We start from the raw sequence: 26,793 nt of genomic DNA, 5'->3' as shown, positions 1-26,793 counted from the left end.
GGCTTTTTCTGATTCCATACAAAATGAAGAATTAATTTTTCCAAGTCTTGAAAGTACAATGTTAGTATTTTGATAGGGATGGTATTGAATCTGTAGATTGCTTTGGGAAGTATAGACATTTTAACAATGTTGATTCTTCCCAGCCATGTGCATGGTATGTACTTCTGTTTGTTAATATCTTCTGCTATTTTGTTTCTTAGGGTTTTACAATCTTTTTTATAGTAGCCCTTCCCCTCTTTTGTTAGGTATATTCCTAGGTATTTCATTTTCTTTGGAGCTACTGTGAAGGGAATTGAGTCCTTAATTAGCCTCTCATCTTGGCTGTTATTGGAGTATACAAAGGCTACTGATTTGTGGACATTGATTTTATATTCTTAGACATTGCTGTATTTTTTGATCACTTCTTGTGGTGGAGTCTTTGGAGTTCTCTAAGTGTAAGATCATATGGTCAGCAAAGAGGGGAATTTTGACCTCCTCTGCTCACATTTGGATGCCCTTTATTTCCTTCTCTTGACCGATTGTATTGGCTAGAACTTTCAGAACTATGTTGAATAATAGTGGCAACAGAGGACAACTTTGTCCAGTTCTAGTTCCAAGTAGAAAAGCATTCAGTTTTGCTCCATTAAGTAAAATATTAGCTGTGCATTTCTCATAGATGGCTTTGATAAGTTTAAGAAATGTGCCACTATGCCTGTACTCCTTGGTGTTCTAATTAGAAAAGAATGCTGGATTTTATCAAATATTTTTTCTGCATCTATTGAGAGGATCATATGGTTTTTGTTTTTGCTTCTCTTGATATGGTGAATTATGTTTCTGGACTTAGGTATTTTAAAACAGCCTTGCATCCCTGGAATGAAACCTACTTGATCATGATGTGTGACTTTTTTTCATGAGAAACTATAGTCTATAGGCTAGGATTTTGTTGAGAATTTTTGCATCTATATTTATTAGTGAAATTGGTTTGAAATTCTCCTTTTTAGTTGGGTCTTTTCCTGGTTTTGGTATTAGGATAATGTTTACATCACAGAACATATTAGGGAAGATTCCTTCTTCCTCAAATTTTTATATAATAATTCCGGCAGTATGGGAATAAGCTCTTCTTTGAAAGTTTAATAGAATTCTGGTGTGAAGTCATCCAGACCAGGGCATTTTTTTTCTGCTGGGAGACTTTTTATTGTTTCTTTGATCTCAGTGCTTGAAATTGGTCTGTTCAGGAGATCTATTTCTTCCTGGCTAAATCTAAGGACTGGGTGTGATTCCAAATACTGATTGATTTCCTTCACATTGTCAAATTTCTGGGCTTAGAGTTTCTTGTATTCATAGATAATCCTCTTGTATCTCCATGGCATCAGTTGTTATTTCCCCTTTATCATTTCTGATTGAGGTTACTAGAGATTTTACTTTTCTACTTCTAGTTAATCTGGCCAAAGATTTATGTATTTTATTTATTTTTTCAAAATTAACTCCTTGTTAATTTTCTGAATGATTCTTTTCTTTTCAATTTCATTAATCTCTGATTTTGTTTTGCACATTTCCTTTTTCAGCTAGGTTTAGACTTAGATTGTTCTTTTCTAATTCCATAAGGTAGTTTGTGAGTTTGTTGATGTCTGCTCTTTATTTATTTTTTTTTGATATATCATGTAAAGCGACAAATTTTCCTCTCAGGATATGATCAATTTTGGAGAATATTCCATGGGCTGATGAGAAATTACATTCTTTAGCTTTGGGATGGAGTGTTCTATATACATCTATCAAACACAGTTGTTATAGGGTGGGTCATATTTAGGTCCTTGTATCTTTGTTTTTTTATTTTTTTTATTAAATCATAGCTGTGTGCATTAATGCAGTCATGGGGTAGAGTGTGCTGGTTTTATATACACTTTGAAATATTTTCACCAAACTGGTTAACATAGCCTTCATGGCATTTTCTTACTTACTGTGTTAAGACATTTATATTCTACATTTAGAAAGATTCATATGTATCCTTGTAAAGTGGACCATAGGTGTATTCCCACCGATCACTTCCCTCCACCCATCCTCACCCCTTCCCTCCCTTCCCTCTCCCCCTTCCCATTCTTGGGCTATTATTGGGCTATAGCTTTCATATGAAAGCTATAAATTAGTTTCATGGTAGGGCTGAGTACATTGGATACTTTTTCTTCCATTCCTGAGATACTTTGCTAAGAAGAATATATTCCAGTTCCATCCATGTAAACATGAAGGAGGTAAAGTCTCTGTCTTTCTTTAAGGCTGCATAATATTCCATGGTGTATGTATACCACAATTTATTGATCCATTTGTGGGTCGATGGGCACTTGGGCTTCTTCCATGATTTAGCAATTATGAATTGGGCTGCAATAAACATTCTGGTACAAATATCTTTGTTGTAATATGAATTTTGGTCTTCTGGATATATACCTAGTAGAGGAATTGTAGGATCAAATGGCAAGTATATTTTTAGTTCTCTAAGTGTTCTCCAAACATCTTTCCAAAAGGGACATATTAGTTTACATTCCCACCAGCAGTGTAGAAGTGTTGCCTTTTCTCCACATCCACACCAGCATCTCTGGTTTGGGGATTTTTGTGATGTGAGCTAATCTTACTGGAGTTAGAAGATATCTCAAAGTAGTTTTGATTTGTATTTCTCTGATGATTAATGATGATGAGCATTTTTTCATATGTCTATAGGCCATTGCTTAGAGGATCTGTCCAGCTGTCTAAAAGGTGTTAAATTCCCCTAACTATTAAGGTGTTATGGGATATATTGCTTAGACTAATTAAGGTATGTTCCAAGAATCTGGGAGCATTTAAGTTGGGTGCATAAATATTGAGAATTGAAATGTGTTCTTGTATTTTTCCCTTGACCAATATGAAGTGCCTATTTTTGTCTTTTTTGACTTTAGTTGCTTTAAAATCCACTTGTATCTGAAAATAAGATTACAACCCCTCTTTTCTTCTGAATTCCTTTTGCCTGAAAAATTGTCTTCCATACCTTAACTCTGAGTTTTAATTTGTCCTTTGAGGCTAGTTGTGTTTCCTGCAGACAGCAAATGGATGGTTTGTGGTTTTTTTTTTTTTTTTTTTTTTTTTTTAGTCAGCCAATCTATGCCTCTTCAGTGGGGAATTCAAGCCATTTACGTTTATTGACGTAATAAGTGTGGTGGAGTTCTATTCATCTTATTTTGTGGAAGTCCATTGCTAAGTTTTATCTTTTGCATCATTGTGGAAGCTCGGTTTTGTCCTTTAGTTTCTGGATGCTTACTTTGCTGGTGTCCATTGTGAATGTCAATTTGAAGAACAGGTTGAAGCTGGTTTTGTTGTGGCAAACTTCCTGTATGTTTGTATATTAATAACAGATTGATTTCTCCATTAAATTTAAACCTTAGCTTAGCAGGATTTTGAATTCTGGGATGGAAATTGTTTTGTTTAAGTAGATTAAAGGTAGATGACCACTGTATTCTGGCTTGAAAAGTTTTAACTGAGAAGTCTTCAATCACCTTGATGGATTTGCTCAGGTAGGTCAATTGGCACTTACACCTTGTGGCTTGCAGAATTTTTTTTTTTTGTCTTGACTTTGGACAGGTTCATCACAATGTGTTTTGGAGAAGCTCTATCTAGGTAGAGGTGACCTGGGCTCCAATATCCCTCTGAAAAGAGTGTGTCAGAATCTTTGGTGATATTTGGGAAATTTTCATTTATAATATTCTCCAGTATGGCTTTCATTCCTCTGTGGCATTCTTATTTCCCTTCTGGGATACTTATAACCCGTATGTTTGAACTCTTCATGTAGTCTCATAAATTATGTCAGTGAACATTCTGCTTTCTCTCTCTTTTTTCTGCCTCTTTAGCTATCTGAGTTATCTCAAGGGCTTTGTCCTCTACCTCTGAGATTCTTCCTTCTGCATGGTCTAATCTGCTATTGATACTTTCTACTGCATCTTTAAGTTCCCAATTGACTGCTTCAATTCCTTTATCACTGCTATATCCTTTTTATGTTCTTCATATTGTTCACCTCTTATTTGATTCTGGTTTTGGATTTCCTTTTTGTTATTTTCCACTTTCTCACCAATTTCTTTAATTGTTTTTATTATCTGTATTTTAAATTCCCTTTCTGTCATTTCTAACATTTCATTACAGCTGGAATCTATTGCAGTATTTACCTCATGGTCCCTTGGGGGCGTTGCTCTGGTCAGGTTTTTCATGTTGCCAGGATTTTTCTGCTGTTTCTTCCTCACAAGTGTTTTCTTTTGTCTGTTTCCTCGCCCTATTTTTCCTTTTCATTTCCTCTTCCTCTTTAAGTTACTGTGCCTCTGATCTAAGGTGTCAATGAGTTCTTTTGGTACAGGACTAAAATGATGAGAAGATTGAAGAGCAAGAAGGGAAAAATTTTTTTTAAAAAAAAGCAAAGAAAAAAGAGGAAGGAAAGGGGATGAGTAAAAGGTAAGATTGACAAGAAGGATAGAGGCAGAGAAAGAGGGAGACAGGAATAATAAAGGTGTACATTTGGGTAGTTTGACCCATACCTTAAAATTTCCCCAACCTCTGGGAGCACTAGGTTGGTTGGGGTCCCTTCAGGTCAGCAGCTCTTTTCCAGCCTGAGCAGACACAGTACCCCACCTTCACCAAATAAAGAGGAAAAACAAAAATATAAATCAAACCGAAACTAACAAACACAAAATTCTTACAGGATAAAACTGAAGGAAAAGCCAAATAAAAGGGGCAGAAAAACCTAGCAAAAATGAAGTTATTATTAAAGAAGGCAACATGAAAAATTACATTTGCACTTAGACAAAGGAAGGAAAAGAAATAAAAAAAAGAAAAATCTAGGATGAAAACGTTGAAATAAAAAAACAAAAAAACCAAAACCAAAGCAATATGTATATCTTATTGAATATTGCCTGGGCAACAGGTGATCTTCTGAGTATGAGATGCTAATTACAATGCTGATACAGCTGAATAAGATGGAGACTGGAGGCTTTTGCTGACTTCTTCACCCTCAAACCTCATAGGGTTGAGAGCTTGAATCTTTCCTCAGCCAGATTTTGGTTAAGCAGAAGCTTTCCCAGGAAAGCATGTGGCCCTGGGATCTCTCCTAAAGTGGCTGCCTGCTTATCAGCTGTGCCCAAACTGGCCCCATTCTAAGCCCCTGAGGTCCGAAACTGCAAGGCAGCTCTCCTACTCTGAACACTGAAAGCTCTGCTCTTCCCTGGAGTCTCAGTCCCAACCTCTGAGAGCTATTCAGAATCACTAGATCACTCACCCAAGTTCTCCCAGCACAGAACTCCCTCTGGGACCCTGGGGGTAGAGCCTGTAGGGCAGCTCTCCCACAATGGCTGCACCATGCGGCCTACAACTGAACAATGAAAGCTCTGGTGTGGCCCAATGGCTCACTCTCAAACTCTGGAGTCACTTACAAGTGACTCTGGAGTCACTCTAAGTCACTTACACCACTTGTCCACAGTCTCCCAGGGTAATTTAACCAAATGCCCAAGTCCAGAAAACCAAAAAAACCTATAGAGAAGGCTTTCCCTGTGTACAGTCTTGCTGCTATTGAAACTATAGCCATTGGCAGCTGCCACTGCTTCACACTGAATGCAACCACTTGCCACTTCTCCCCGCTTTTGTCCTCTTCTTGGGTCCAGAAGTCTCCCACTGCCTCCCTGCATCCCCAAAGGAATGTTTCTGGGCAGAGGCTATAAGCCAGACCTGCCTGGAGTCTTCTCTCCCCAATCTCACCATGCCCCATTGCAAAGAAGCTATTACTTGGCCACCATCTTGCTCTGTCCCCCTTCAGCTTTCTTGGCGAATGCCTGTTTGTACCTAAAACATCCAGTCAATGTATTTTTCTCAACCCATTGAATCACCCAAGCCATCTGTATTAAGTAGCCAAGGAATTGCTGGAGCAATGACGTATTTTTATAGAAACTATTTAGGCACAAACTCAGTTGACTAACAAGTGTGAAGAATATTAGGAACATGGTTAAAAATAAAACAGCAAAAAAAAAAAAAATAAACCCTGGAAAGATTATACTTAGGTCACTGACTGCTTATATATCCGTAATTTGCAATTAGAGGGGAAAGTTTAAATTATATCATTCATTTCCTTCACTTCCACCAGCATGCATATGGAAATTGATATCTGATATATATCTCTCTTTTCTACAAGTATATATTTACCTTGATTTTTCATTTCACATTGATTATACAGAAATAGTGTTAGGATTCTATAAGATTAATTTCAATTCATTTTCTACAAAGGAAAATAATTAGCACATAGTAAATTCCTATTTTAATATGCATTTTCCTCCTATGAAAAACTCCAATAAATATAGTTTATTGACTATATTGGGTTCTGCTGTGACATGGGCAAATGAAGATATTTTCTGTCTATTGTAAATGCTTCCCTCAAGGAAACCAGTTACACAAGGTTCAGGTTTGGAAGGGCTGTGAAGATTCCTAAAAAGTATATTTTTGGCTTGGTCAAGAGTGATACTCCTGCATAAGACTTAAATCTTGCCTGCAGTAGTGATATGTGACTTAAGAGCCTTAAGGAAGGTGATTTGTCATGGAATGTCAATTGCAGCTCTTTAAAGGGACTAGCAGGTGAAGTAGAAAGAAATCATATCCTGTGCCATTCTCTGTTCCAGGAGACACTAAATGAGTAGTCATTCTGAGACAGCGTCGCGCATTTAGAACTGATTTTGCCGCTTACCTGGAATCTTACAGAAACATGCCACAATGGCGCTGTTTTCCTTCCCTGGGAAAATAATAAGGAGGAATTCTTTTCTCTTTTTTCTATTCAGGGGTAGTGTTTTAGAAAATTGAATTTTGCCAATGTTGCTATTTGTGTGTCTTCTTTAAAAAAACCGTCATGATGGCAGATGTCTGGAGTAAGTGTAAGAGTTTGGCTCTTGTTGCATATTGCACTTGAAACTTGTCTTTAACGTGGTTTAGCACTTTTATATCTCAAAGAAAAGTTAGGATTAAAGCAACAATGGACTTCATCTTTCTCTATTGTTCACATAGATATTTATGTATGATGACATATCGATAGCCAAAAGACAGTAATTTATTTTACTGTCTCATTAACAGTGTACAAGAAAAAAGACTATAATATGTAAATACATTATAACTCAATTTGTTTGTATAGTTGTTGATGGAGAGAATGGCTGCTCAAATCGTATAGTTTTTGTTGGCATGGTATGCAGTTTTTACTGATAAGAATTATATTTTCTCTACTATTACCTTGGGAATACCAGAAATTCTACCAGTGGAGGTACACTTATTTGCAGTATTCAGTTTTGTTAGATAGTTTTTGAAGATGCAATTAAAGTAATAATAAACACCAAAACATTGCCTTTATACACACACACACACACACACACACACATATATATATATTATTATTTTTTTTTTTGCAGTTTTTGTCCAGGGCTGGATTTGAACCCGCCACCTCCAGTATATGGGGTCAGCACCCTATTCCTTTGAGCCACAGGCACCGCTCTCCTTTATGTATTTATTTACTTTTTTTTTTGTAACAGACTCTCACTCTCTTGCCCTGGGTAGAGTGCTATGGTGTCATCATAGCTCACAGCAACCTCAAATTCCTGGGTTCAAGTGGTCCTCATGTCTCAGTTTTTTTTGTTTTTAGTAGAGACAGGATCTTGCTTTTGCTCAGGCTGGTCTTGAATTCCTGAGCTGAAGCCGTGCACCCACCTCAGCCTCCCAGACAGTGAGTAAGATTAGAGGTGTGAGCCTCTACTCCTTGCCAGAACCTTTCCTTTAATGTGGGAGGGGTAGAGTACAGGCAAAGGCATTGCCTAAAAATTTTCCAGTAGGTAAAAATATTGATGATAGTTCATAATGTCACCCTTACTCCTCATTGCATTTGGATTCAAGGTTATCATTTTGTAATAATCAAGCTAATCAATAATATTAGTAATACATAATATATATTTAATTCATTAAGTTTATATGCTTTATCAGTACCTCAATTTTTAAAATATGTATACACTTTTGGAGTGCCTCATCTAATTTTTTCTTTCTTACTATTTTTATGTAAGGAGTATAACATGATATTTTGATGTACATAGTGAAATGATTACCACAGTCAAGTCAATTCATATAACCATTGTGTCACATACTTTTTTAATGCATCGTAAGAACGGCTAACATCTACTCCATCAGAAAATTTGCAGGAGATAGTATATAATATTACTAACTCCAGTCCTCATGCCATATTTTAGATCTCTGGATTCAATTGTCCCACAAAAATCAACTTTCTTCTCTAATTCTTAATGGTTTGGCAATGGACTCTAGTATTTTCACTTTTAGAGAAAAGAAATTATTTGAAATATATACATGGGATGGTAGGAAGAATATGAGATGCATGTGTTCACTAAGGGGGACCCAAAGATCAGAAATTAACCTGCAGTTAAAAGAATCAACATGCTACATGAGCAGGTAAAATTTTTCATATTGCTTGGCTTATGAACTAAGGAAAGGAGAGTAGGTTCAAAATGTGGAGAAGAGAATACACTCCTTTTATTCTTTTGTACTAAATATTTATTTAAACATGGAAAGCAATTTAAAGAAAAGTACAAACAGAATTATCAAGACAATCTCTTTAAAGTAAATAAATGCTCAGCCAAATGAAAGGACACAGTGTAGACACTGGGCATAGATTTCCCAAATCCTGGGCCAAATGTTGGGGCCATAAATCATACAAGTAGCCACATAACGAAGCAGTAGGGAGCCCAGATATGTTTACAAAGGAACGTTCACATCAGGCCTTGGCAACTAGAAACTAATTTCTGCAGATCCCCTAATGACTGGTGAAAGATGACTGCTGGAAAGTGTTCTTCTTTTATCTTTGGAGAATGACAGGCAGTGCAGCCGTGTAAGGTAACCAAAACTGCCATGGAGAAGGAGGCCAGGTCTTATTATGTTGTCCAAACTATCTGAAGCTGAGCGCCCAGACCTAGTTTGTCAGATCACCGGGCAGATTGACCCAGTAGGGCCCAAATCTGATTATGACTAATGTAATCTTGGCTTCAAGTAAACCATGTGGTGCCATGGTCATTACTGAACGTCAAGGTCTGACTACAATTTGACTTTATGACTTTCCTGTTTTTTTCCTTGCTTCTGAAGAAACTGATACCTATTTTTCTTTTTAAAGAAAAAGAAAGTTCTAAACAATGTCCAATCTGTTATTCCCAGCTCCCAATTCTTTCCCTTCCTTCCTTTCTTTCTTCTCCTTTTTTGTACTTTTCTCCCTTCTCTTCCTTCTTCTCCTCCTTTTGTGTCTCCTTCTCTCTCTTTCTCTTTTTGAGAGAGAAAAAGAAGTAGAAAGTAAAGGTTCTTTTTCAAGGTAAAGATGATTAAATAACATTACATGGGAACACTCACAAAACAGAATTGATTAACTTTAATCCGATAACCATTTATCAGGACAACAGAATGCTTCCTTTCCTTTGGCCTAAAAATTATTTGCTTAATTTTCGAATATTTCTTAAATTTCTAATTTAATAAATCTGCATCATGAGCAATAGCTCAATGTCCTTCCCTTCCTTATGCTCTTAGATTGCATGTTAAAGAAAATAGCCATACGTTATAATCAATTTTATTAATATTTTACATGAGAACAATTACACATAACCATGAAATACGCTTGTTTTGTTGTTCTGACAGAGCACAACAGGTTCTGGTTGAGTCTTAAAGTATTTACGTTGAGCAGAATTACAGGGCTATTATTTTTAGGGAGATGTAAATGCTAAAAATGGAAATGAGTCATATGTATTCATAAACATTAACGGTGTTTATAATATTGGCTGGCGAAGACTGTATCAAAGTTCTGATTATGTTCATAAAGATATCAGAGGAAAAAGAAAATAGTCTTGTGTTTCGGTTTTGTGCTTATGATGATCAGGACTCTCCATCATCATGTAAGTTATAGAATAATTTAAAATTCTCTCTTGTCTTGGCTCTTATTTATATTTATAAGCATCGCCTTCCTTTTCCTGGTTCCCTGTCAAAGTAACTTACTGTCTCATTGTAATGTAGCAAATGGAACTGCCTTGGAGACAAGTCAGTTTCCACAAAAAGGTATTAAGCAACACAACATAACACATTTCACAAACTCTTCCAACTGTCAAGACTCTTGTAATGCATCAAAAATGAGACACACACGGCAATTATGTTATTAATTATGAAGAATAAAATTGCAGTTCCTGAAACATAAAATACTTTTATATCTTTAGGAAAAAAAATGTCTCAGGATGAAATGATAATAAATTTCAATTAGAGAATAAATTCCACACTATAAATGTGGTTGTTCTAAAATGAAAATGTACATAGCATGACTGCTACATAATTGAATGCAGCCATATGTTTTGAATGTTTGCCTAGTCATCTACTAGATTTAACTTATTTCAAATAGGGTGCTGTTGTTAGCAAGTCAAGGGCTATTGGGATGTTGTATGTTTTCCACCCTAAGAGAAAGTATCAAAAACATTTCCTTATTGTCTGCCAAGATGAATGTTTGATAAGCTTTGGGTTGAAAGTCCTATGACTTTGAAGTTAAGCTCTCCTCTCCTTGTGCACTGATCACTGTTTGGAAAGCTTTGTCTGGATCTATTTGTTAGTCTTAGTCTGCTCATCCTGCTTTATAGATTTATATTAAATCTATTTTCTTACAGCTTTGGAGGGTGCAAAGTTCAAAATCAAGATACAGGGTTTAGTATCTGGTAAGTGCTCACTTTCCTGGTTTACAGACCTTCTCACTGTGTCCTCACATGGTAGGGGAGAGACAGAGTGACTTCATTCTCTCTCTCTTTCTTCCTCCTCTTATCAGACAGACCACTGCTATGGCTTCATTTAACCTTAGTAATCTCCCAAAGACCCTATGTCCAGATAGAGAGAGAGTTACCTCCCAATGACCCTATCTCTCCTCCCTATGGACACATGAGGGGTTAGGGCTTTAACACATGAATTTTAGTGGGTATACAATTTAGTTCATAGCACCGAGAATTGTTTTGCTTGTATTCTATTTCCATGTATTTATGCATTTATTTAAAGGAGAGGTATTGGAACATTGAGTAAATAAAAAGACCAACATCAAATCAAATAAAAATTATTTGTTACATATTGGAAAGGTCAGTATCTTTCAAATTCTATTGTGGAAGTTCCTTTATAATAAGCAGTACTTCTCAGCCTTGGCAACTAAGCAAGGTGATTTTGTGTTGGTGGCCAAGTATTGTTTGAAAGCAATATAGCAATCTCTAGCCTACCAAATACCAACAGCATCCTATAATCTTGACAACCAAAAGTATCTCCAGATATTATCAAATGTTCCTGGGGAGGCAAAAACACTCCCATCTGAGATCCACTGTTTAACAACAACAAAAAATAACAATAATAATAATTGCTATGTTGCCCAGGCTGGCACAAAAGAAAAAAGAAAAAAAGAAAAATTAACAATTTTTGAATTTTAAGGAATTGTACCAATGACATTCTTTATTATTTTTATAATTGTTTTTGAGACAGAATCTCACTATGTTGCCCTTGGTAGAGTGCTGTGGTGTCACAGCTCATGGCAACCTCCAACTCTTGGGCTTAAGTGATTCTCTTGCCTCAGCCTCCCAAGTAGCTGGGACTACAGGAGCCCACCACAACGCTCAGCTATTTTTTTGTTACAGTTGTCCTTGTTATTTAGCTGGCCTGGGCCAGGTTCAAACCCACCAGCCTTGGTGTATGTGGCTGGAGGCGTAACCACTGTGCTATGGGCGCCGGGCCTGATTCTATAATCTTAACTAATCTATGAATTATAGGACTCATTAAGGACATTGGAGTTAAGAAAACAAACATGGAATGTGTTCAGTAACTTTCATGCCTAAAGCCCTGCAGTCATCACTTATGTCATGGAAAATACAATCCATGCATTTCCCCTGAAGTCTGTCTGGCCTCTGTGGACTGGTATTACCTCACCTGCCAGCACTCACTCCGTGTTCATTCCAGCCACTGGCTTTTCCAGCTGGTCTTCAAGAAACTCCATTTTTTTTTTTTTTCCTGCCTTAGGGCTTTGGCACAAGCTATTCTTTGTAGGCTGTTTACACTCAGTTTTTGCGCAACTTCTGTCTCCTTCTCACTCATATTTTAGCTCAAATTTCACTTCTTTTGAAAAGACTTTATGACCACCCTGTGTAGATGGCAAATTCCCACTCACTGTATCTCCTCTCTCATCAATCAGTACGCTAATCCTCGCAGTATTAACACTATGTGAAATTATCTTGTTTATTGGTTTATCACTTTTTTCCTGTCCTACCCTTTTCACCAATGTATATGTCCCTTGAATACAAGCTGTATGAAGACAGTGGTTTTGTCTGTCCTGCTCCCTGAGTTATTCTAAGACTTAGGAATGTGCCTGACCTGGATTGGCGTTTCACCCATATTTGCCACCAGGGAATTATTTGAGTAAAGGCACTTGTAGATTTGCTTTTAAGGTTTATTAGTACTGCAGTTAGATGGTTGCCTTATCTTTGTATGTTACTGTTTCCTACCCCAGGCCTTTCTAGGAAGATGAGAAAGCAGAGTGCTCTCCAAAATAAAGTGCTGGAAGTATATTTGTGTTCCTTTATCATAAACAAGTTATTGAAACCCAGGAGAGAGGCTTATAAAACCTAAATCCTATTCTTTTTTCAAAAGACACATACTTCTAATACCTTTTCAAATGTGTCATCAGAGATTTTAGCCTCAAATGAACAACAACTTTAAGCCATTCCTATTCTCATTTTCCAAATATGAAAACATTGTAAGAGAGAGACTAACCACATCTCCCGACTTGAAAGTGTATTACTGATAGCAAAAATACTTGCAAAGCAGAATAATAGACAAAAACTCCATAGAACTAGTTTTTATTTGACAGTCCTGAGATTTTTCTCAATGACTGCGCAAAAGCCTTAAATAGAAATGGCTGAGGGATAGGCCTTGAATCAATATGCACCAGGAAGTTTGTGAAATCAATCTTTTTGCTCCTCAGATACAGGAAAATTGATGTAACCGATGCTGTGTAACTCCTATTAATTGCCCACAGTGACAGAAACTTTATCAATTGCTTATTGACTTCTTTGAGACCATGGGAACATGGCAATAGCTCCAATGTTAGGTTTACAATGCAGCAGTCTTCCCTAGCTCAGGAAAGATATCACCAGAAACCAATCAGATTTTATCAGACTAAATAGCTATACAATTCTATATCTCTGTATTTGGATTCATGTATATGTATGTCCATGTTTGTCTGTCATTCATGCCTTCACTCATCTCAGAGGTGTCTATTCGTTAAGATTTTTGAAAGAATCCAGGTTAATAACATCAGTAGTTAACATTTGCTGGAACTTTGAATGCTAATCAAAAAACACAGGGATTGGTACAATTACTATCTTCAGCTAATATCAGGAAAGGCAACTATCAAAATGTGTTCTGCTATGAGCGACATGAAACCTATAAACAGGAGCTTAGTCAATTGATATGTGGTTTACAGTTGTATGTACAGTGTCTGGGGCTAATGCATTAGCTGCATGGTGTGTGAAGAAATCCTTTTATCATCCTATTTTGACATCCTTAGCTTGTGGTGTGCTTCCTCATACCCTGGTGGCTGCTGCTTCTCCGGGTATGACCTCTACATTCCAGACAAGCAATAACGGGGAAGAGAGAAGAACAAAGGACGCAGATGGAATGCCCCATGGCTCTGCCCCTCCTTGAAAGCCTCTCTCAGGAGCTTCCTTTTACTTCTCGATGACTAAAGGTAACCCAGGCAAAATCATGCACTATTGGTGAACACTGATGCTTACGATGAATTGAGGTTTTCAAAGCAGAGAATGGATATCAAGAAAGCAACTGGCAGTGTCTGCCACTGAAACCAAAATTAACTTAGGTAACTACTCGCCAGAGTCACCTGGCAGATGCTAGCTTCCGGCTGGGTTTATCTAACTCCAGAGCACTGCTCTCTTGATTGGACAGTCAGCAAATCGAAGAGTATTGATTCTATTGGTGCACTGCTGTGTAAGTTGAACATGAAGTTGACACAATATATAAGAACCATTAAATTGAAACACACTTGAGGAGAAACAAAGTCACGGTATGTATTACTGATCAGGATAGGAAAAATCTTTCCTTACAGCACTAGTCATAGACACAAACTCAGCTCATTCTACTTTAGTGCTCATTTTTACCACTGTAATATGCACAGGTACGGTGAGTATAGTACTGTATTTTTCTTTCTCTTACCCTCTTTTGAAGGACAAACTTTTTGCATGTTACACGTTAAAATGTATCCTCTTAGCAAATGTCAAGTACACTATACATTATTAACTATTGTCACCACGCTGTACACTAGATCTTCAGAAGTTATTTCTCTGACATAACCAAAACTTTGCATGTTTTCTATGATGAGTTTTTGAACTTAATTGTCTGACCTCCTATGATTTAATGAAATAGGTCAACTTTCATTTTCTTTTTTTTCCTTCTCCCTTCTAAAAAATTTCAATAGATTTACGGGGTAAAAGTGTCTTTTGGTACACGATGAATTGCCTAATGGTGACGTTAGGGCTTATGGTAAAGTGACCAGATTTTAACTTTGGTAAAGCGGGACACCATTGAGGTGGGTGGGGTGGGGCCTGACAACAATACAAACTTTAATAAGCAGTTCTCAATAATCACTTCTACTTCTGAACAGGTATTTGTTATTATTACAGTTTAACATTATAAAATTAACAAAAATAATATAAAACTCATATCCTGGTGAAATAGCTACATGGCAGCTGGAAACCGTATATTCCCTTACTGTTCTCTTGCTCATTCGTTCATTCTTTCCAAAAATTGAGACTTTTTTAAAATGCCACAAGACACGGGACAAATTGTTAAAAATTAGGACTGTCCCGCCAAAAGCGGGACGTCTGGTCACCCTAGCTTATGATGTACCTGTCACCTGAATGGTATACACTGTACCCAAGAAGTCATTTTTGATACCTCACCTCCCTCCCAACCTACCCTCTTCTGAGTCTCTATTATACCATGAATGACCATGTGTACTATTGGTTAGTTTCCAGTGTTTATTTTTCCTTCCTGAGCAACTTCACTGAGGATAATGGCTTCCCATTTCATGCAAGTTGCTGCAAAAGACATCACTTCATTCTTTTTAGTATTTATTTATTTGTTTATTACAGGGTCTCATTCTGTCAGGCTATGGTACAATGGTGTCAGTATTGCTCACTGCAGTCTCAGACTTCTGTGTTCAAGTGATCCTCCTGCCTCAGCCTCTTGATTAGCTGGGAGAAAGGCACATAACGACATGCCTGGCTATTTTCCTGATTAGAATACAACTGCACTCATTACTAACTATAAGTGTTTATGGAGGAGCATGCTTTTATTTCTCTCAGGTATATACCTGACTTGGAATTGCTAGGTCATATGGTAACTGGAACTTTTTGAGGAACTATCAGACTGTTTTCTAAAATAGCTGCCCCATTTTCCAGGCCCATCAGCGATGCCTGGGCAAGGTTCTGTTTTCCTTTGTTTTAATGTGGTTTATTATTAAGAGTGTGCTTTACTAGGAACATTGCACAAAGATTGGGAGAGATTGTGTGATGTTCGTAAAGGAAGAAAAGCCATTCCCCTTGGAGAAAATTCAGTTGGGTCAGAGGTTGGTCAGGAGAAGATTTTGCCTACTCAGGTCCAGAAACATTAGGAACAACCAAGGAGGCACAAGAAGGGGGCTGGAAATGCCTCACGGTGTGTTTAAATGTCTGAGGTCGAGAATTCATGGATGACAACTCCCCACGGTGTTTTGATACTTTTTTATTTATTTATTTATTGAATGGTAACTATGTACATTAATGCCCTTCTAGGGTACAGTGTGGGGTTTTCACATGCAATCTGAAGTACTTCCATCAAACTGGTCAACAGAGCCTTCATGTCATTTACTCAGTTATTGTTTTAAAATGTTCACATTCTACTCTTAGAAAGATTCACTTGTACCCCTATAAGATAAACCTCAGAAGTGATCCCTCCAAACCCCCTCCCTCCACCCATTCCCCCCTCCCTTCTCCCTCCTGTTTTGATACTTTCAACAGAGGTAGTCTTTAGTTGTCTTATATCAGGAAATTCTCCATTACAAAGCACCACGTAGTTTTGCAATGATTTTAATATCCATTAACAAGTCTGGAAATATTATTTGAAATTAAGGGCTGCAAATTCATATTTAGTGGAAGACTGCAAATGTATCCTATAAAATCTCAGCATTTGGATCACTGTAATACGTAGTATTTTTTTGAGAAAATGGTTTAAGATGTAGGCTAAAATTCATTTTCAAGACCCTTTGTTGGAACCCTGACTAATTGAATTAACTTAAAAGGGTACTGGTTGAAGGACATTTAATGAAATTCAGAATGAAGAACAGAGGCAAATTGCTTATTAAATAAAAGCCTATAAAGAAAGAAAAACTTTATCACTAGATGCCATGAAATCTGACAATACCAAATTATATGCTTTGATTCTTTAAAGTTTGGGTTTCTAGGAAGATGATTAATTTTTTTGTTACAGAAAAGGAAATAACTGAAACAACAGCAAAATTTTAAAATATATTAAAAACAATCTCAAAATAATAATGAATACCATGGAATATTATGTATACTTACCTATAAATATATTTTGACATTAACTATGATAAAGGTAAATTCTTCCTTTAGAAGACATATTTTCAGGAAAGCATATCTCTAACAAAGAGACTACAGAGATTTTTGTTATTTTTGCAAATCTTCCCACCACTTTTTCTGTTGGACATTTACAAATTCATGGAGTCACTTTTACAATAATGGATTATTTGAATTAAAAAAGGATCTTTTCTCCTCTACTATTTGTTTAAGAGACATGTCTGAGCTTTTTTATTTTATCATAGCACAGTTAGGAAGACATCATTCATAATTTTCTAGCCAGCCAGTCTTCTTGCTTTTACCTATGGCCTCATTCAAGCATGCCTTTGAGGCAGTAAATCCACTTAATACCTATACTATAAATGCACATTAACATCTTGTTAAAGAAGATCATCGAGCTTTTGTCATTTGCCAGTTTTTCATGTATTCTTGTGTGTATTGGCTAAATTTCACAAACTGATTGAAAAGAAATCCTTAGTAACAGGATTTTAATGGCAACAAATTACATCTATGACACTCCTATATACAGCTAAAAATCATCAACACTTAGGTTTGTGGTTTAGGATACATAATGTATTCAAAAATAAATTAAAAAGGAGTATTTCAATGTACAGTTCACTGATGATGAATGAAATTCATAATATAAATGGAAATTGTTGATTAAATTAGTGATTAGAGGAGAGATGGAGATGGAGTTAAATTTGAGTTACTTAAGGAAAATATCATTCTATTTAAGACTTGTGAATATTAAATAAATAGCACAATTAATAATTTCCACAAGTATCAATAACTGCACTGAATAAAATGGAAATAACCAAATCAAGTCCAGTCATGAGATTTCTCCAACTATAGAAAGTTTTATGAGGGGAAGAAAAGTAAATGTGTGGATATTGCTGATGGCTTCAGGGACATTTTGTAGATGTGGTTCTGTTATCTTGGGCTTGGACTATGTAGGTGTGAAATGAATAGACCATTGAGAGATAAAATTGTACACATGACCCTCCCATGGAAATCCTCAAAAATGTGTCTTTGGATAAGAAATTGTTCAATAGCTCTTGTTATAAGTTTTAATTTTTATTCTATTGTTCTCAGACAATCTTAAAAATTTAATTTTATGGCCAGGAGTGGAGGCTCATGCCTGTAATCCTAGTATTCTGAGAGGCTGAGGCAGGAGAATCCCCTGAATTCAGAAGTTCGAGAATAGCCTGAATAAAAGTGAGCCCCTATCTCTATTCAAAACAGAAAAACTAGCCAGGCATCATGGTGGGTATCTGCAGTTCCAACTCATCAGGAGTCTGAGGGAGGAGGATTGCTTGAGCCCAGATGTTTGAGGTTGCTGGGAGCTAGGCTGATGCCCCAACATTATAGCCTGGACAACAGAGACTGTCTCAAAAAAAAGTTAATTTCAGCAATCTAAATAATGAAGTTCTAAAGTTATTCTCAAATAAATTACTGTTCATAGTTCATAGTAATATTGAATTATTTGGGATCACTACATGGAACTGGAATTTTTGGAGGCTTTTCTAATTAATTTACATTTTATAGATCCAGTGAGCTACTGTTATAGTAAGTGATGCCTATTCTTAATCTTTCATTTCAGAAAACTACGTTTGTTAACTGTATAATCTGATTTTTGTATCCAGTTATCAGGTAATTGATCATAGAAACCACTTTTTAAGAGTAAAGTGGTAGGGTATGACTATTAATAATGAATCCAGAAAAATGAGCATAGACTGGGATCTGACTATACTGTGCTGTGTGGTCACTCTATGTAAGAAGATTTTATTCCCAACAAAAAATTTTTGATTGATTCAAACTGAAAACAACCAAAATATTCTCCTGACATGACATAGATGAATATTAATAAGTATGTGTGTAGTGGAATATTACAGTGGTATATTTATATGATGGAATACTACAGAACAAAGAAAAAGGAGCTACTACCACATGCAGGAAAATGGATGAAGTTCATAGACACATTAATTTGAAGAAGCAAGATTATTTTTATATGTTACTCAAAAGCTGGCAAAACTAATTCACTGTAACAAAAAAAGTGAGAAAAATGATCTCCTTGGATGGAGCCTTAGTAGACCAATGGTACAGGAGACCATCCAAGGTTCTAGATATCTTCATCTGATCGGGAAATGCCTATTTACACATAAAAATTCCTTGTCATATGACTTGCGTACTGTACTGAAATGGAGACGGAACCTTAAAGAATTTTAAATAAATGTAGGAAAGAGATTGTATTCCCAGTCTTATCAGTGAGCTCTCATCAAAATAAGATAAATGCTCATCAAACAAAAATAAAAACACACATGAAGCAATGTTTCTACTTGGCCCACTGTCGTTGAAATCTCCATGTGATACTTCCCTGAAATACCCTGCTAGTGACTCTGAAGCTTTTATCGTCAAAGATGTTCCCTGCTATTCAGTGAATTTAACTTTGTTGTTTCAAGTATGTATAAACTTGCTTGTGCTGAATTCTGTTTTTTAAATACCTTTTCCCTCAATAACTGCCTGTTAAAATCTTCTTCATTCTTTAAAAAGCTAGCTCAAATATTTTCTGTATTTTTCCCTCAGCCATGCCTGGAGACATTTCCTGTGTTTTCATTTTATGCTCAACTTTGACCCATCTTTCTTTTCTCCACTCTTTAAATATTCATTCGATTGACAAGGTGGACCTCATGCTTAAAGTAGCGTAGGTATTCATGCATCAGACCAAGTCTTTGTCCTGGAGGAGCCCCTAGTTTCATAAATAATGGGCCCTTTTCCTGTTATACCTTCTAGTGTAGGTATTTTGTACCCTGCCAAAAGTCCCTCTACTAGATGAAAATTTTTTGATGGTGAGAAAGGAGGAGGCCTAAATCTTATTCATCTGTAGATTCACCATGTTTCAGCAAGGGTAAAAATAGGCACTCAATAAATGCTTATGAATCAAAAGAAATTAATTCATTTGACTGAATTGCTTGACAATTTTTCTGTGGGAAAATAGTGTAATGAATTTCACAATTTGGCTAACAATAGATGGCTGATAAGATTAGTTAGTGCTTTTAATAACTCAGGTTCATTGTATAGAAAATACGCCACCTATAATTTAAGTTTTTCCCCAGTAGAATGAGTTCCAAGGATCCCAGCAGACACTGAGCAAATTAATTTAGTGTAGTGCTAATGATTTCTGCTTCCCTCAATTTTAAATATGACTCTTTTCACAATTTGGGCATAGGGTAGATAGGATCTGTCACCTAGACCCCTAAAAAGGAAGTCTTTGTTCTCCATCCTGCACTTCCAACATGCTTATAAATTATCCTCATGTCTTGTACCCAATTCAATTTGAATTAGATTCAAGTCACAGAATACTTTGGGGGCACTCATAAATTTTAAAATAGATTATTTTCTCCATCTTTTGATTTCCTCTGCTGTATTACTATTTATCCTCAATTATTATTTAGATTTACCTTAGCTAACATCTAAGATAATCTCACAGGACACTGCAATATTCTACTCTCTTGTGTAGTTCTTCAGACTTTCTTTCTTGTTTTCAGGAAGTGTTACATTTTGAAAGAATCTACAGTTCTATATGCTTAAAAACTCAAATATAAATATGTAACATTAACAGAGTAGATAAACGTTTACACATTAAATTCAACATTGTGTACAAATAATTTGATGAATGAGTTAATATTTATTGTTCCTATATATTTGTTATAAATACAACCATTTAATACTCTTTAAGACAAAGTACAGTCATGAAAATGATCTCTATCTGAGCATTTGGTATTTTTCTCTTACAAAAAATATTCTGGAAAATATTTAAAGCAGGTGGATAGGAAATCACAAAGAACACTTAATAAAAATAGTGAAGGTCATGTCCATGAACTTATTCCAGCAGAGATACATAAACACCCGTCAGAGAAGCTACAAAAATAGTTGCTACCCTGAGGAAGAGGTTGGTATTGATGACCTCTTAAAAAAATGTGTAATCCCAAGAGTCTGAGGAGAATAAAGATATTTGGCATAGAACTTTAAACAAGAATTTTATTATTCTAATCAATATTGATTAATCAACATTGATTAGAATCATAACATCAATAAGAGCTCCAACTATTGAGCACATACCACATGTATTTTCTAGGCACTTACAAACATTAAATTAATAGTTAAATAGCCTTTTATTATGAGAAGTATTGGCCTATTTCATAGATGAAGAAATTGAGACTCAAGAAAGGGAAGCAACAGTCCAAAGTTACTTGCCTAATAAGCCAGGGAACCAGTATTTAAGATGTTGTCTATTGCCTTGGAAGGCCTATATGGTAGTCACAGCACATCACCTCTACATGCCAGTATCCTGATCATGAACAATTCAGCCAGAATATTTCAGGCACCTGTGGCAGGTCTATAAATCATTGTTCTTATGTGGCCATAGGAATAAAGGGGTGAATTGGATTTGAAATCACACAGTATGATTTAGATTAGAGTTAACTCATAGTGTTCAATTAATTCATAAAAATTAGTAACGAGAGCTCCTTGTCAAGAGCTGTGAAAGACCTGAAATTTTACCCGCATCCAGGATAACAGGTTAGCCTGAAACAATGCCATGGTTGTTGGCAGAAGACAGGAAGGATAGCACAGGTGGGAGATTCCACCCACAGTGGGTTGCTTTAGAAGAGAAAAACCCTGTGCCGAGGGAACCCAAACCTTTATTTTTTTATTTTTATAGATTCAGGGGGTATGAGTACAGATTTGTTACGTGGATACGGTACGTGCGTGACGTCTGTGCTTTGAGTGTAGCCATCATTAAATCTTCGGTAATGGACAGTAAACCTGTCTGTTGTGTGCTTTGGAGGGAGATGCTATCTCTGTCTCCCAGTGTTACTCACTATGCCAATGTCTTCAAGAAACTTTTCCAGAATAAGAGGGCAGTAGGTTCCTTGTTCACAGATGTGCAGAGATGCAAGAGACACACAGAGAATTAACTTCTAACACTACCACTTAGATTGAACTGGGAAATTTACTGGTATTGTGTAAAACACTTGATTGTGATGTGAACTCTTATTTTCTTTCTAAAGTGAAATAATTGGTTCCTTTAGTTGTATATACACTGCCAGTCACTATCTATTCACTGAAGCATACATTACGTTCATGAAAGTAAAATGCACAATTGTAAATCTCCACAAAAGTACCAAAAGTCAAATGAATGATGAGGTTTGGGTACAGACAATTTGTTAAACGAGCTCAGTCTTGGAGACACAAGGAAGAATGGTGAGGAATATGGTCTAAAGGGGATGTGTTCATCCCCTTTAAAGGGTGAGCAGTGACTTAGGCTTGGTTAGTTGTTTCCAGATTTTCCAGTTATTTAAGAGAAGTCAGAAACCAGTGTGTATGTAAAATCTCCTGATTTTTAATGTAGACATCTGAGCAATTTCAACAATAATCTCAACCAAAAAAAAATTACGGACAATATAGATCTATGTATGTATGTGTTTGTACACATAAGATATAGAAACAGGTATACAGGGCAGATCTAGCTTATGGACTATTAGTTTTTATACCATGATGTGGTACTTTCTAAGAGGAGAAGAGAAGAATTAGAAAACGATTCCTGGATTCCATAGATTTGAAAACATTCATATGATTTAATTAGATTCAAATGGATTCAAATAGATTGAGAATTCCCAAAGATACTCATTTTCTTTTGTACTATTCATTAATTTTCATTCTTGTTGAGCAATATTATAAAAAGGACCCATGTATACATTTTTTCCTGTAGCGTTTCAATGACTGTGGTTTAAAAAGTACCACATAGAGAAATACTTTTTAAAAGAAAAAAATAAAGATTACATCTTGTTTCCATGCTATTTTTACTTCCTCTATTTTTTGACAACCATCAGCTACTAGTGTTTTTCATAGTGGTCTGATCATAGTGGTCTGTATTTGAGAAGGCAAATTCAAACCACTGGCTGAAAATGACAAGGCATCTAAAAGAACAGATCAATTTTGACTTATCCAAGTGTTCTTTTTCTGAGCTGTCAAGATTGGCATTCTTCCACTGTGATTTGAACAGTGCCCAAAAGGGAGTAACCACATATTTTAGGCAAAGAACTTAGGAAAGGGAAGGATGTTGTTCAGAACAACGGGGAGCATGAGGGAGTCATTGTTAAGAATGAAAGAATTAAAAATTTTGTGAAGAGAGCTCACATTGTTAAAAGCCTCATATTGGATGTGTGGCTCTGTCTACCTTCTATATATGAAACTATATAGAATTTTATTTTAGTTGGCTATTGTTTCTTACTATATGTTGAATTGCATATCAATAAAGAAGACAAAATAATGTACTGTATGATCCTAGGAAAAACAGCTACATACATGAGAAAATTGTGTTGGTAATTTCAAAGCATGGATTTTTTTTTCTATTGGGGACATATCGGAAGAATGAGGAAAAAGGGTATAAGATACAGAGAAAAAGAAATTATACTGAGAAGTAGGAGACTTGAATTCTTGTTCTAGTTTTGTTGGTAATTTGCCATCTGACCTTGGGAAAGGTATTTTCATTCTTTAAGGCTTCAGCTTTCTTCCATGTAAAAGGAGTGGGCTGGGATAATTGCCAGTCTGCTAAGTGATTAGGGAGTGAGTTGAAACCTTCTGCAGTTCATATGTAAGCATCTCAGAATGCAAAGGGAAACCAGTCATGGGGCATCTATTAAAATACACTAGAAGCCAGTGGATTTGGAGATGCTTGAAATATACTCCATGAACTATATTAGTCTCAAAAAATGGGTTTTATTTGGTCCACATGGAGTATTCAGTTGTTAAATAATGATAAGATCTTACAAGTAGGAGATTTCATATAAGAAAACTATATTTCTGAGTTCCTTATAAAAATAAGCAACTTTTAAAAATTGTGTGTTCCAACATTTCTGTCTAATAACCATTGGCTAGAGCCAAGTAATGCTGAACTCCTTAAGTGGGAGATGTGCTTACCTATTCTGAAATCATGAGAAAAAGTATGTGTCAATGTGGACACATGCGTTTTTCTGGGGAAAACAAATCCTTGGCTTCCATCACAAAAATTTTAACCAAAGAATTTTAAGAATCACTGGTACAGGTGTGGTAGAAAAAAAAAGTCCTTTGGGAAGTAAATATCATCAGGCAAAATGTCAAGCAGAAGAAGGAATAGAAAATGTAAATGAGTTGGAAATATATTAATCACTGTTAACTGAAAAATGCTTAAATTAGCAGCATGGGCAAGATGGCATGAGAGTGATTGCAAGGCAGTGTGGTATAATTTCAGTGTTGAGAGGCCGTCTTTATCACACACTAACATAACAAATGAGGAAGCTGAGGCTCAGGTACACTTAGTGCAGGGCCTGAGATCATGCGCTCAAGCTAGAGGCAGGATTTGAGACCATTCTTACTGGCTCCTGTTCCAAATCATTGTGCCTCACTCCTATTTTCCTTTTTCCATTCACCACCTAAGAGTGGCTCACACTTCTGCTAAGGGTACACATGGAGTACAGTGCAGCTCCCAGTATCAAATGTTTATAAGCCTCTGTAAAGGTGAGCTCTAGAAGAGATAAGCATTTGGAACTAAGTGCCTGACATATGAATGGGACCCTAGAGACATATTTTGGATGAAGGAATTGCTATTTACCCTGGGGAAAGTCCAACATCTCTTTTGAAACTGGGTGACCCTCATCTGATGGGTGAGAAAGACAGACAAACCCCATTCTACTCCATTTTGAAAGATGTATATAGTGATTGAGAATGGATGGAGGTGGGAGATTTATTTGTGACCATAAGCCAAGCCACAATTAATTACAATTAATTGCATTGAACAGGAAGAGATATTAAATTACAAGACAAATATTGGCTAAGATTTAGGTGATGCATTAGACATTAATTACCCAAACTGTTAAAGTCAGCTTACATTTTTCATTATCTATTATCTATTTTGAAGTTCAGTCAGGATGGGAGGAAATATATGTGTGTGTGTATATACATATCTGTACATATATTTTTAAAAAGCATACATATATAATGTTCTACAGAGTTTCATAACATTAAAGATTGCTATAATCATGCACAGTACGGGTTTTGTTCGAAGAAAATAATGCTACTGAAACAGATTTTTATCAATATTTTTAACAGTGCTTGGAATGATAATGCCCTAAAACCACCTGCTGTTTAATGAAGTTATTACAGTTTAGGGAATTGCATAGTTGACATCAATTTTATTGAAAACAGAAGATTACTATTTTTAAACTAATATAATGGCATGAGATGAGCAATATTATCACACATTAAGGCATTTAAAATTAGTTGTTTTTGATACTCACTCAACTTCTAGGATAAAAATTATACATCCTTAATTTTATGCTTAAAAAAGCCAAATTTAAAGATGGCTTAATCCATTGCCAGATATTAGGTGATTTCTCTCTGACTTGTGAGAAAGAAGATTTCTCCCTGACTTACAGATAAAAAATAAGATTTCAGATATAGAAAAAGAGTATGTATATATAGATGTGTGTGTGTGTGTGTGTGTGTGTGTGTGTATTTCTAGTATATACTTCCAAAAACCAAAAATTCAATTGGAGTGGTTGGAATGATCTTTCTGTTATTATGCATCAAAGAAATGGTGGTACCTTACACATTGTCTGGAAGAAATGTGGCACATATGGAGGAGAGAATATTGCATTTATAATTTCAGGGAACATCTTGCCTAATATTCTTTCTTGTAATCCTGTTTTCAACCTGGGGTAATTGTCATCATGATCATCATGAAATGCCAATAAAATTCATTATTGTTATTGCACATGATTATTAGTCTCATTGCTATTTCCAAGGGAAACAGTTGAAGTATCTATTAGTTCAATCGTCCTCATGCTCATTGGTTCCTGACTTAGCGAAACTAATTCCAAAGATAAGAAATAAATCAATGTCCGAATATGTCTTTTCTTGTAGTTGTTATTTTGCTTGTGAATGTTTAGGGGGACTCTAAAGTACTGTGAGAAGAAAAACTGATTGTTTTTAAAAAGTTCATTTAATGAAAATTAGACTGTAAAATCAGCAGGTCCAGGATTGACTTAAATTTCTTTCATGATAATTGAAGTTAGAGACACCCGTGACCTGAAGACATTGGTCAAATGCTATTAGCATATTCTTAGAACAGGTTATCACAGCTAAACTTGATCTCATGTCTGACCCACCTATCATTCAGCATAAGGTTATTTAGCTTCCATGTTTTTGTATGAGTCTGCAGATTCTTGTTGTTATGAGTTCAACTTTTATTCCATGATGGTCTGAGAAGGTGTAAAGAATAATTTCTATTCTTTTAAATTTGCTAAGGTTAGACTGTTGTGACCTAAAATGTGGTAGATTTTGGAGTATGTTCTGTGGGCTGATGGGAAAAATGTGTATACAGTTTTGTTATGATGAAATGTTCTGTAGATGTCCATTAAATCCAAATGCTGAATGGTTAAGTTTAAATCTAAAATTTCTTTGCTAAGCTTCTTGTTGGAGAGATCTATCTAGCACTGCCAAAGGAGTATTAAAATCTCCAACTATGATGGAGCTGGGAGAAATTAAGTTGCTCATGTCTATTAGAGTATCTCTTATAAATTGAGGTGCATTCTGGTTGGGTGCATAAATATTGACGATTGAAATCTCATCGTATTGAGTATTACCCTTAACAAATATAAAGTGTCCATCTTTATCCTTGCTTACTTTTGTTGGCTTAAAACCTATTGTATCTACAAATAAAATTGCAACACCTGCTTTTTTCTGCTTTCTATTAGCCTGGAATATAGATGACCACCCCTTCACCCTGAGTCTATATTTATCTTTTAAAGTAAGATGCAATTCAAATATAGCAGATGTCTGGTCTGAGTTTCTATATCCAATCATCCAATCTGTGCCTCTTTACAGGACAATTTAAGCCACTCACATTGATTGAGAATATTGATAAACCTGGTATAATTTTGGGTATCAAGTTTTTCAAAAGTCCAGTGGACATCTTTAATCCTTTTGCCATTGTGGAAATTGGAATTTGATCAAAATTTCTTGTGTGAGTTTACTTGTGTGGTGGAAG

The sequence above is a fragment of the Otolemur garnettii genome, unplaced genomic scaffold (assembly GCF_000181295.1).
Source record: "Otolemur garnettii isolate 467f Iridium unplaced genomic scaffold, OtoGar3 scaffold00003, whole genome shotgun sequence".
Lineage (NCBI taxonomy): Eukaryota > Metazoa > Chordata > Mammalia > Primates > Galagidae > Otolemur > Otolemur garnettii.
This window is presented reverse-complemented; position numbering follows the sequence as displayed.